This window comes from Nomascus leucogenys, chromosome 12, assembly GCF_006542625.1.
Source record: "Nomascus leucogenys isolate Asia chromosome 12, Asia_NLE_v1, whole genome shotgun sequence".
Classification (NCBI taxonomy): Eukaryota; Metazoa; Chordata; class Mammalia; order Primates; family Hylobatidae; genus Nomascus; species Nomascus leucogenys.
Genome location: NC_044392.1, coordinates 24,060,853 through 24,074,576, shown reverse-complemented (window position 1 = coordinate 24,074,576; position 13,724 = coordinate 24,060,853). Strand labels below are relative to the sequence as shown.

Below are 13,724 nucleotides of genomic sequence, written 5' to 3'. Positions count from 1 at the left end.
GATCTAGAACTAGAAATACCATTTGACCCAGCCATCCCATTACCGGGTGTATATACCCAAAGGATTATAAATCATGCTGTTATAAAGACACATGCACAGGTATGTTTATTGCAGCACTATACACAATAGCAAAGACTTGGAACCAACCCAAATGTCCAACAATGATAGACTGGATTAAGAAAATGTGGCACATATACACCATGGAATACTGCGCAGTCATAAAAAAGAATGAGTTCATGTCCTTTGTAGGGACATGGATGAAGCTGGAAACCATCATTCTCAAGCAAACTATCGCAAGGACAAAAAACCAAACACTGCATGTTCTCACTAACAGATGGGAATTGAACAATGAGAACACTTGGACACAGGAAGGGGAACATCACACACCGGGGCCTGTTGTGGGGTGGTGGGATGGGGGAGGGATAGCATTAGGAGATATACCTAATGTAAATGACAAGTTAATAGGTGCAGCACACCAACATGTCACATGGATACATATGTAACAAACCTGCACATTGTGCACATGTACCCTAGAACTTAAAGTGTAATAAATATATATAAAAAAATAAAGAATGAGCCAAAATTAAAGAATTTTCAGATTTTCTAAAAATGAGAACTCATCACCAGCAGATTCATACTACAAATAATAAATGCTCCTCATCCTGAAAGAAAACGATACCAGATAAGATCTCAGATTCTTAGGAAGGAATGCAGAACATTGGAAATCGCATATATCTGAATATATATAAAATACTAGTTTTGTCTAATTTTTATAAAATACATATGACTATTTAAAGGAAACTTGTAACATTGTCTTACAGGGTCTATGTGGATTTAATACATATGACAACTATAGCCTAAAAGACCTGGTTGAGGTTGAGCGAGGTAAATGGGCCTATACACTTACAAAGTTTCATATTTTACATGCATTGATATAATATTAACTCCTTGTTGTCTATGAAAAGTGAAGGATGTATATTGCAGTCCTTAGAATAACCACTAAAAATGCAAAAAAAGTAATTTAATAAAGTAGAATTGTAAAAATTATTTAGTCTAAAAGGAGACAGGAAAGGAGAAATAAAGGAACAATAAAGTGTGCAAAAAATCAAATAAAATGGCAGATGAGAATCCAAAAATATCAATAATTACATTAAACATTAATGAACTAAACACTCCAAAAAAAGTCAGATTGTAAGAATAAATTTAAAAGCAAGACTCAACTACATGCTGCCTACAAGAGATGCACTTTAAAAATAAATTAACAGATAAAAGTAAATTAATGGAAATATATATACTAGGCAAACTAAAAAATAAGGTGGCCAGGGATATTTTCATATCAGATAAAATAAGCTTTCAAGATAGAAAGTAACATTAAAGAAGGACACTTCAAAATGATAAATGAATCAACTTATCAAGAAGACATAACAATCATCAATGTGGCATGTGCCTAATAATAAGCTACAACCAAATAAAGCAAACATTTACAGAATTAAAAGAAACAGACAATTCTGCAATCATAGTAGGAGATTTTAGCACCCATCTTCCAAAAATTTATAGAACGCTTAGATAAAAATCAGTAAAGACATAGGTGATCCAAACCATACTTTCAACCACCTTAAACTACAACTGTAGAATATACATTTTTCAGGTGTACATGATATTTTCATCAAGATAGACCATATGCTGGATCTCAACAGTTTTAATAAATGTAAAAAGACTGAAAAAATAATACTCAGCACTCTGTGGAACCTAAAATGAGATCAGGTGACTTAGTTTTGTTCTCTGCTATATCTGTTGATTAGTTAGGGTTCTCCAGAGAAATATGTGAATGTGAATGGGCATACACATACATACACATATATAATATCTATCATATACTATCATATATACCACATACATATGTAAAATAGACTTATTTTATATATATATATGTGAGTTTTATTTTAAGGAATTAGCTCATGCAATGGTGAAGACTGGCAAATTGGAAATCTGTGGGACAAATTAACAGAATGAAAACTCAAGTAGAAGTTTCAAGCTGTAGTTTTGAAGCAGAATTTCTTCTCTGGGAAACCTGTTTTTGCTCTTAAGATTGTCAACTGATAAAAGAAATTATCAAGTATAATCTCCTTTACTTGAAGTAAACTGATCATAGATATTAACTACATATGCAAAATACTTTCATGAGAATACTTAGATTAGTATTTCAATAAGTAGTTAGGTACCATAGCCTAGCCAATTGACACATGAAATTAATTCATCAAAATCTCTGAAGTCAAAAACATTGACTGATAGTTTTCAAAAACATTTGTTGACTAATAAATAATTATGAGATCACAAGACCAAAATATGAAGGCATAAAACCACCTTAGAGACTATCTATGTCAGAATTCTAAAGCTTCAGAGATTCTCCACCCTGCATCCCCCATACCTTCTATATCTAAGGCTGGGGTGTAAACTAAGAAATGGTTTTCAACAAGCATGCTAGGGCCGCCACAACTAATCCCACTGCCCTGCAAGCATCTCCAGATGATTTTGATGCAGTTAGTCCACAGGTCACAGTCTGAAAAACTCTGAGACCATCAGCTCATCAACTATAATAATACTCTCTCCAGCATTCCAGACAATGGCTTTCCAACCCCTTTGAGGACTCGGGTTTACTACCTACTCAAGTAGTCCATTTGTCTTCAATCAGATGACTATTAAAAAGTTCTTTCATATACTGGGTCCAAACAGGACTTTCTGAACTTTCTGGCTATTATTTCCAGTTCTCTTTTGTGCAGCTCAGAGTATTTCAAGGCCAATGGCCTGAGCTACAAATGATTGAAAGGGCAACTTAGGTTCAGGTGATTCTTCGAAAGATTTGGTCCACATGACTGCTCACTCACCCGTAAAAGGGCTTAATGTAAGCCAGCTATATTGCTGACTGTGCAAGGATGTGGGGTTGTCTGGGAATAGGCTTCAATGGCACTGACTGACTAGGAGAGCCTCAAGAATACCTTATAAAGCCCATGGTGGGGCAGTGAATCTGGGAACCTGACAAGAAAATAGGTTGCTATGGCTCTGCTTCTTAGAGTGGATTCCTAGACCTAATGAAAATGCTAAATTAGAAATCCAGAATAAGAACTGGAATAAAGTTCTCTAGAATTACTAGAAACAGCAAAAGAAAATTGGATGAAGACAATATTGGAGCTTTTCTACTTTAGCTGACAAGCTGGTATATGGGGACCCTTTGATACTCTAAGGAAATTATTTAATAATTCATGAATTCATTCATTTACTAAATATTAATTACATGCTTACTGTGTACAAGGCACTGTACTGGATACTGAGAAACGAGTGGTAAACAAAACTAACATGGTCTCTACTCTCCTGGAATTAAAAGTCTAGTGAGGGATGACACAGTAAACCATAAAGAAAATATTAAATGTAAGTATGTTATAAAATATTAAGTGTGTAATAAAAGAAACAAACAAGGTGTGTTTGTATAGAGAATAACAAGGCAGGCCTTGGTGTTCAGGGGGAGGTTTTTCTAAGGGGATAGAGCTTAGATCTGAGGACGAACAGAAATTGATGGAGTACTCTAGACACAGCCCTATGGAACAGCATGTAGAAAGGCTGAGAGGCAGGAAAGGCCTTTGCACACACAAGAAAATGAAAGGATGCCCATGTAGTGGGAGCATGAGTGAAAGGAGGCTGTGGTTCAAGATGAAGCTGCAGAGATCAACAGGACTCTGCTGCCACAGTAAATATTTGAGGAGCAAATCATTAAAGGACAAAAAGCAGACCACAGTACAATTCAGTTCATGTTTAAGGGAATTGGTCTGCCCATAGTTAGAGAATGAATAGAAGGGGGCAAGATTAGAAGTAAATCATTTAATAGGTAATTGCCCAAATGGCAAATATAGGTCATAAGAATTAGGGTAGTTGGGGGAGAATTTGAAAAAAGCAGACTGATTCAAAATACAGTATACACAGGAGTCTGACTTAGTATATTCCGTGAGGGAAGGAACAATGTGTGTTTTGCTTAGCAGACTTATCTTCAGTTCTTAGTACAGTGTTTGGTGTGTAAATAGCAATATAGTTGCTCCTCATTATTTACAGACTCCGTATTTATGAATTTGCTTATTCCCTAAAATTTACTTGTAACCCCAAAATCAGTGCTTATGGCACTTTTGCCATTGTTTGCAGAAATGCACTTGCAAAAACAGGTGAAGAGTTTGAGTCATGGATGTTCCTAGCTGAGGTCAAACAAGAGCACATTTTGCCTTCTTGTTTCTAGTTTTATATTTTCAACAAGTGTCCTTTTTGCTGCCTGGTTAGTGCCAAGTTTGGTCATATTTTTGTGCTTTGTGTTGGTGCTTTTGCTGTACAAAACGCCCCCCAGTCCTAGTGCTGAAGTGCTATGTAGTGTTCGTGAGTGCAAGAAAGCTGTGGTGTGACTTACGGAGAAAATCTGTGTGTTAGGTGAGCCTCATTCCAGTATGAGCCAGCGCTGTTGGCTGTGAATTCAATATTAATGAATCAACTATATATACACATATATATTCAAGAAGGTGTTTTTAAACAGAAACACACCTAAAATATATTGGTCAGTTGATGAAAACATTGTAACCAGAGGCTCGAAGGCACCTAACCTGTGTTTTCTCTAAGAGCAATGGTTCAGTATTCGCTAAATCAGTGTTCACAGTGACTTTATAGAACATAATTGCCACACACAATGAACATCAACTCTAACTGCTAATTGAACAAATGAATGAATTAATGTGATAGATGTGGCAGATTTTGTCAGTGAACTGAGGGCTTTAGACTTGAGCAACTGCATTGATGGTGCCATCATCTATGGAGACAGCATATTCTAGGAAAGAAACAGGTTTGGGAGGAAAAGAGAAAATGCTATTTTTCCATGTTTCTTTAGAGATGCCTATGAGATATCCAAGTAGAGATGTCAAGTAGCCAGTTAGATATATACGAGTCTGAATCTCAAAGGAGATTTCTGGACTGGAGACATAAACTGGTAAGTCATCAGCATACAGATGGTGCTTAAAGCCACAGGGGATAGAGGAGGTCACCTAGGAAATAAGCGTACAGAGAGATGAGAAGAGGACCCAGAACTAAGCCCTAGAGTACACCCACACTCAGAGAGCCAGCACAGAGGACCCAGCAAAGGAGACTGCAGGTGAGAAGAGGACAGTCAGGAAATGTGTGGAGCCACAGAAGCCAAGGGAGGCCTATGCTGAAAATAATAGCCTTCAGCCTTAGAGAATGTGGCTGAGAGGCTATGGAAGATAAGGCTGAAAGTTGCCCTTGGATGGTGCAATGAAATTGTCAGTGACCTTGGGCTACTACTTTTAGGGCAAAAGAGTGGACTAAGGAATGAATGAGAAGATGAGAAAGTAAAAGCAACACAATTTGACAACTTCTAGAAGAAGTTTTATGTTGAAGGGTAGCAGAGAATTGAGGCACTGGCTGGAGAGAGATAAGGAGTCATGAGGAGGTTTTGCTTTTTGATTTTAACTTGGAAAATACTACCACATGCATTCAAACTGTGAGGAATAATGCAGTAAGAAAGGGGGAGATTAACGATGATGAAGAGAGGAGAAAATTGGAGACTTCACAGTATTAAGAAAGAATGGGATCCTGGACATGTTTGAAGGAACCAGTCTTTGTTAAGAGGAGAGACCACCACAGTTGAATTCATGTGTGCTCATGTACACACACACACAAACACACACACACACACACACAGAGTATCTCTGCAACTGATAACATAAGCTAAGTGTAAGACTCTCCAAGTATTCCTATTACCTTCTTGATTTTAACCAAAGTTCCAACAGGTACAGATATTTTTGAAACTTGTTTCTAGTCTTCCTACATTTGCATTTCTTTTTTCTCATGTTTCAATCTTCAGACTTTTGCCCTTGATTTTGTATGTACTTGCCCTTCTGGGGTTCTTCTAAGTCTCTTTCTGACTCTCAACTCTTTCTAGAGACTTATCTTCTGTTTCCTTCTCCCAGCTTCTAAAGACGTGAGTCATGTCTTTTTTCCACCAGAGGAGCTGCCTGAGGGTAAAAAAACTGATCTGGTATAGCTCCAGCCCTCCTGCCTCACTGCCCCTAATGAGCAAAGTCCTCTGGGCAGCCATGACCCCCAGGAAGTGCAAGGCTCAGCATAGCAAAGACTACCGTTTCATTAGAAACTGTTTCCGGTAGTTTTATGCTCATCAATTTTCATTGATGTTCAGAATTTTTTTGCAGCATGACTGTGCTAACATGTTTAGGTTTCCACAGTCCAGGGATGTCTTCTCTTGATCTACCACAACACATGACAACCATAGACCTGCTGCAACCATAGACCTGCTGTGTGCTCTGCTAGCCATTTTAAACACACTGTCTCACTTATTCTTCGTAACACCCTGTGAAGCAGGTATCATCATTCCCATTTTATGGGATTAGGAAAGTGAGACTCAGGAGTCACATGGCTAATAAGCCAGGAGACCCAGATTTGGACTCACGTAAAACTCCAAAACCTAAAGCCTTTCCTTTTTGGCCAGGATGCAAAGTGGCAGCAGAGTTCACTTGTCACATCCTTTCGGCCGCCACTTAATTCCATGTATGTTCCAGCTCCTCAAATCTACAGAGACTGCCTTGGAGAAAAATACCAATTCAGATCAACTCATGTCCCACCTAGTTCAATGCCTGACCCAGTAAATGACTGCCTGTGGCCCCCACTGGAGGCCCTGGTTGTACTTCTGCTATCTGAGAAACCATGGCACACTGCTACTTTAACCCTCCTGTTCAATCTGAATAATAGACATAAGAGGAAGGTAGAACTTTTTTTTTTTTAAGTCACTGGCAAATTCTTTGGCGGGTGGTGAAAACTGATGTTATAAAAGAGGCCCAGTCTAAGTAAAAATTAGTAATTATGGGCTTCAGAGCAAGGAAGATACAACACAACCATGAGTGGACAGGGGGCTGCTGTGGGTTAGAACATGGCCTGCTCAAGCACACATGCAGGTGGTAGAGAGGGATGTCCTGCTGCTCTAGATGCTAAAAAAAAAAAAAAAAAAAAAAGACCAGCAGGACCCAAGGCACCAAGAGAAGGAAGACAGCTTTACACAAAGGAGGGAAGCAGAAGAGAGCTCTGGAGTAAGACAGGGACCGTGAGAATGAACTAGGGTGTTCATGAGGGCACTCAGCTTGCTGGTGGTGTGAGCCAGGTTGAAGCAGCAGCCGGATACAAGATAAAGGAAATAAGAGAAAGGAAATATACAGAAGCAGACTAAGAAGGGGTGATAACAAATATTAGAGCAGGTACCAATCTTATTCTACTGATAACTTTTTTTTCTAATCAGGAATACAGAGCTACGTTGCTATGAATCAATTTACACTTTATGCTATTTTAATAAAGAGGGCTCTTTTTTTTTTAAAAGCAGATGTGATTTGATTATGTGCTAATCTCTGCCCAATTAATAGCATTATTCAGACTGTCTCCAAAGTGCATCAAAACAACTAGTTAAAAAGGAAGAATGAAGTCAAATCCATTTTTGGCACCAGGTATGGTAGGGGCATACCTGGAAACACAAGTTCATAACCTCTTTGTGACATTCAAACCAACTTGTGTGTGTAGGCACAGTCCCCGAACAATGTGACAGCCAGATCAGATTTTCAAATCCAGTTTCTCCCAGACCCTTCATCCTCCACAGAGGCAAAAGAAGATTTGATGGTAAAGTTTGTCTAATTATTGGCAAAAAATGTGGGAGTAAAAACCCACACCTCGACCCAAATGCTTCATCGCCCTTTCAAACAAGTTTTCTGAACAAAGAATCTTATAATGTGCAGCTGTACAAGGCAGAGGGGGTGAGAGCAACACAAAACTCACAAAACTATGGGCTATGTGTGCGTGCACTGCACACATGCACACACGTGTGATGCGTTAAACAAGCATGTACACATACGCAGAGCACACGGCATGTCAGGACACGACTGTGCTAATGCAGGGTTTGGGGAAGAAGTTAAATCTAACTCTAGGAAATGAAATGTTTAAAATTAAGGTTCTTGATACAATTGTTAATGAAATCACATGTGCCACAGCAAGATCATTATCATAACTATTACTGTTAATATTAATAACAAAAACTAGTATTTGCATAACACTTTACATAAATTACATCACTGGTCTTTGAAAGGTATTTTGATAACATTTTGAACAAATAACCAAGGGACAGGGAACAAAAAGAACAAGAGGGGCTCCCAGGCTTTCTGTCACCAAGGACCTCCTTTATTCTTTTTCCTCTAAGGTTTCCTATTTTTAATGTTTTTTTCTCATTGACAACCTTTATTAAAGAATTTTCCATTTCCCTATCTTTATTCATCAAAGAACAATCAGTATGCAATAATCAGCATTACCTCACTGAGCTAATATAATTCCATGAACTTGGTGTTTGAGTTACCCTCTGAAGCCTTATTATCAGTAAATCCATTTCAGTTCAGTTTTTAGATATACAGAACATTTCTTTAAGGTCTCCGCTACCTCCTTAAAGGACTTCTAGGAGTCCTAGGGCCCTGGGCAAGAAAGCACCAACTGAAATCTCAAATAATATTTTGTTCGTTTGTTTTTGTTTTTGAGATGGAGTCTCACTCTGTTGCCCAGGCTGGAGTGCAGTGGTGCCATCTCAGCTCACTGCAACCTCCGCTTCCTGGGTTCAAGTGATTCTCCTGCCTCAGCCTCCCGAGTAGCTGGGATTACAGGTGTGCACCACCGTGTCCGGCTGATTTTTGTATTTTTACTAGAGATGGGGTTTCACCATGTTGCCCAGGGTGGTCTCGAACTCCGACCTCAAGTAATTGGCCTGCATCGGCCTCCCAATCAAATAATGTTTTTTGCTTTTCCATTATTTTTAAATTCAGTATGTGCTAATAAAGGAAGAGTATTTAAATTTTTTTAAAGAGAACTTGGAAGTCTCTTTAGTCAGACATCACAAAGCAATTATTTGAGGGCACACACAGACACACAAGAAGGCAGGCAAACAACTAACAACTGCCAACACCATTGCCTCACCAGAAACACATTCCGTGAGCATGGCAAAGCACTGTGAGGGCTATCCAGAACAGTATATGTGACGGCTCTGATGTCAATGTGCCTGGTGTCCCATCCTGGCTGTCACTTGTTAGCTAAATGCATGGAAAAGAATCTAAACTTCTCGGTGCCTCAATTTTTTTCACCTGGAACATAGGATCATAATAGGCTGACTTGTTTCGAGCTATGTGGGACTTCTCTGAGTAAATACACATAAAGAGTTTAACACAGTGCCTGGCACATGACAAGTGAGCAATACATTTTAGCTATTACTATCATCATAGGTACCTAGTTGCAGGACCTGTGGCTGGCTCCTAACCTTTTTCAAGCCCACAAATAGAAAATCTAAACATCCGTGAAATCTGTTTTTGTTGAGTCTCTTATTCCCAAAATTGTTAGAATGTGCATAGCTGCTTTGATCAAATCTGAAGTAGCATGCATAGAAGTTCAGGATGAAGGCTATGAAGGCAGAATTCCCTCGGTTCAATAAACTTCTCTAGCTTTTACCAGCTAGGAAGAGCTGGATATAACCTCGGGTTTATTAGTCAAGCCCTTTAACCATCAGTTTCCCCATTGATAAATGGGGATCATAACTAGCTCCTGGAGCAATGGAGGTTTAATGAGATCATATATATAAAGTTGTTAAGCACTTTATATAGTAAACCCCCTCCCTCCAAAACATTAGCTACCATGATTACTATCTGTTAACATATGAAAGTAATATTTGCTGAATCTTGTCCCTCGTGCAAAATATAACACTTTTGAAATCCAAATACATTTTCATTTACTAAGGCAAAGCACTTAGATAAACTGACCTTGGAAATGGAAGGCTTAAAAAAAATTGCTAGATAATTTGTTCATCTGTCTTTTCCCCTTGCACACATTAACTGTGGCTTGATCTTGAACTATGTCAACATGCATCAACAGGGTCAACAGTTTTAACTAATCTGCGTAGTTATTTCACTGGTTGCTTCAGTTAAAGGACTGATTAGTAATCAATTAGTAGCTGGTCAATTTAGTCAAAACCATCAAACTAGTTCCCCACCCACCCCTAATGTTTCTGTTATGTCCTAGGTCCTGCTAGAGGCCTATTGGAGAGACAAAATTCATTGCAAAGGTGGTTATCCATCCCCTTGCTCCAGAGCTATCCCTAAGACTGTTCAGGTAGCTCACATGTCCAGTCCCTCCCCAGATCCCCTGCCACCAAATTAAAATCTCTCCAAGTCAGAACTAACAGGGAGGGCCTTTTCCTTTCTTTAACCTGAAGCCTTCCTTCATGTTTCTATGGGAAAAACCAAACTCTACCTAAATAATGAAAAGTGGGAAAGTTTCCCCAGGCAGAGTGCCTCTTCCGCACCTTGATTAGCCAAGCAAAATGTAGACATAAAATGCAATTGCTTTTTTTTCCCAGATGCTAAAAATGTCAGCCTTGATTTACCCCAACACTCTGACTGACTCACGGCAGACATAAATCCTTCACGCCCAATGCAATCATTTTTTGACCTGTTCAGCGGCGGAGAGAGGGAGGGCTTCACATTTATCTTCCTGGTGCCAGCATTGCGATCCCAATAACTTTTCCTTCATCTGCCCCTTATAAGGAGCAAGAGCCAGAGAAGTAAAGGCAAAAAGGTGCATGTTCATTATATTTTTTCTGAGATATGATGCAACAAGTGTTTTTATTAAGTGATTGAGAAGGAAGGGGAAGAGAAGAATAAAAAGTATTTTTATAGATCTATTTCCTCTCACCTGAAACACAACCTCACTTTGCCTCTGCTTCACCCATGATTAGGAAAATGCAGGAGTACCTTCCATCTGGGAAACAGCTGTCTACTATAAGGAGAAACCTGGTGCTTTTCTGCCTGGTACTGTCCCAGCATGGCACATGTGATATTCTTGGATTGATAGCAGTCATGATAATAGCCACTGCTGGTGGATGACCCAACACAGCCAGGTGTTCCATTGGTTTGGAAGTGTAGCCTCCAGAACTTTGGCATGTGAAGCACAACCCATTGAACAAACAGCTACCAGTTGGTTAATAGGAAAGACACAGGGTATGACTTTGCGTCTGCCCCTTACTGAGAGCAGCTTTGGGCCAATCACTTCTTTCTCCATAATTAGGTCCCTGAATCTTTAAAATGGGGCCATGCATGCCTGTCCCTCACCTCTTTCTTCATAAGGACCTTGTATTTTTTAAATGCTTTGAGCTCTTCTGAAGCAGAGAGAGGTGCACATTTATAGTACTGTTTTTCCTGGTCTCCATGGTTATGAATCAGAAAAATGATGCCCATTTGTCCCCATAAGAAATGGTCTTTTCCCTTCCAAATTCACAAGATGTGCAGAAGAGCCACTTCAACCTCCCGCAGTGTCAGTGTGGCATTCTCCCTTCAGCCACTTGTCCATACCGCTCCCTGAGGATATCATGGCCACAAGTCCTTTTCCAAGGTACCACTTCTCTTTATTCCTGTCCCTTGCAAATGAGGTTTTTTGATCATCTTCCCCTTGCTTTATGTTTCTAGACTAGAAGAGTGTATTCCTGTGGCTGTCATATACTAGGTATGCAATATTGAGTTAATCAAATGGACTTTTGTCTTCCTGCAGCCTCAGTCATCTCACCCTTGGCAAAACAATCTTTCTAGAGCCAAATACTTGAGGGATCTCCCTTGGCACATAGCTTCCTGCATATCCTGACTTTCTTTTGGCTGCTCTCTTCCAACCTACAAAGATGTAATGTGAATTTAATTAAGGACCACTGGAGAAGGGCAGAAGCAGATCCCTCCTATCTCTCCATGACCTCCTCAGCAAGCAGGCCATGTCCTCCAGCCCACTCCCCGCCCCACTGCCTGCCCATACATACTCCAGGAGAACAGTGCCTGTTTATGGTCTCTTGGCTCTCTGGAGTGTGAAGTGCTCTCAGAGTTGAGAGGGGAAGACACTGGCATGCCATGAGCAGGACTGCCTTAGAGCCAACTCACAGCTGAGCTTCCTACCTGGTCTTCCAGGGAAGGTGGAGCTTCAAGAAGCTTGACCTCCTCATAGCACCAGCATAAAGGGCAGTTAAGTGTTTAGGCATCAAAATAGGCATTGTGTGAGTTGTTGTGTATCCCCAGACCAATGTGACAATAGAAACAAATTATTCCTAAGGTTGGGAAAGGTGACTGAGACTCATCAATTTCAAGCATATCTCTATGGTTGGAGGTAGCCCTAACCAAAGACCCCTGCCTCATGTAGAGTGGGAGAAAGCCTTTTAGCAGCTCTGTAGGCTTTAGCTCAAAGAATAACCCCATCCAAGCTCCATTCTGCACATCGAAGAGAAAAGGAAAAAACTTAACACCAGCACTTTAAACGTTGTGGGAACTGTGTGATATGCTCTGCTAGCCAGCCTCTGGCCTTGGAATCCATACATTATTTAATGGGAAGGAAGACACACCTTAAATGAGCCATAACAATTGCTTAAGGGAGATGGGAGTGGGGGGAGAGGAAGGATTGTGTGTGTATTTTTTTAATTTCTCAGACCATACCAGTTAGTTTTGTTTCTTATTTAGGATACAGCATTAATCATGCTAATATTTTACAGCCAGGCTTCACTCTTTAGTCATTACTTTAATCAAACCCATCAGCGAACGAAGGAGCACGTTACCAGGTGGGAATAACTGCTACCGCTCGCTGTTAATTACTTTGCATTTTACAGCAATCAGCAGCAAGGGCTGAGATCATAATAAATTCATGACTTATGGGCCCATAAAATCATTACCGTAGGAAAATATGTTTTACCATGGATTCAATGGGCCGCTGCTCAGACAGAGATTTCTTGAAGGAAATGACACCCATGAAATTAAACTGATCCTTGCAGTCAGCAGAAATGTAAATGTACAAAGAGAGCAAAATTTTACCATGGGAGAAAGGGGCTGGCGGGAGCGAGACTGGGTGCTGGCTGAGTGTAGAGGGGGCATGGCCACGGGAGGGGCGGGGCCAATAGGTACTGCTGGGAAGAGGATGGCGAAGGAAGAGGCTCCCAGTCCGGGAATGCCTTTAGAGAGAGCAGGGAAGGAAAGAGGCTCAGTGGCCTGTGGGTGATTCAGAGGTCCAGACATCTGGGAGAGCAGTCGTTTTACTATATCATAGTCTCTAACCTCTCCCAGCTTTAGTTATTTCAGCCAGCTTTTTCCCATTGCCTTGGGTACTGTGACTTAGGTGGTCTCAGAGGCCCTGAGGATGGTGATGTTAAAGCCACAGGGACAAGTCCACAAATCAGCCCTGCCAGAGTCCAAGAAGGGAGGGAGGTTCACTCCTGTGTTTTCCCCACTGTTTTCAAGCAACCTAAGTAGGCTTTTTGATGGATAGCTGCACTTCTTCACTGAGGCAACCCTGCCCCTGGCTTCCAACACCCACTGCCACCCCACACACATCTCTAGCCTCCTTATGTAGGTCTCTGTGTCCTTAAAGGCCAGCTCTGGCCTATGGGAAATGCTCTCCAAGGAGAATAATTAAAACCCTGGTGTTTGTTTTATTGGGAGGTTTCTCTATCTTCAAATTTCTCCTGGGATGCATTCATGCCATTTGTTTAGAAGCAACTGTTTCCTTTTCCATTGCTTCTTCCAATTACACTAGACGAACACAGGCCCTTATCTGGTGTTATTTAAGCATGAAAT

General features: G+C 40.3%; 1 long non-coding RNA gene across 1 annotated transcript; it reads left to right on the top strand.

Annotated features, from left to right (window-relative positions):
- Positions 1 to 2,374: 2,374 nt before the first annotated feature.
- Positions 2,375 to 12,215, top strand: LOC105740591. Its single transcript, XR_001116643.1, has 4 exons — positions 2,375 to 3,214; positions 3,311 to 3,426; positions 10,865 to 11,026; positions 11,674 to 12,215. It is a non-coding gene; the product is annotated as an uncharacterized LOC105740591 (long non-coding RNA).
- Positions 12,216 to 13,724: the final 1,509 nt, after the last annotated feature.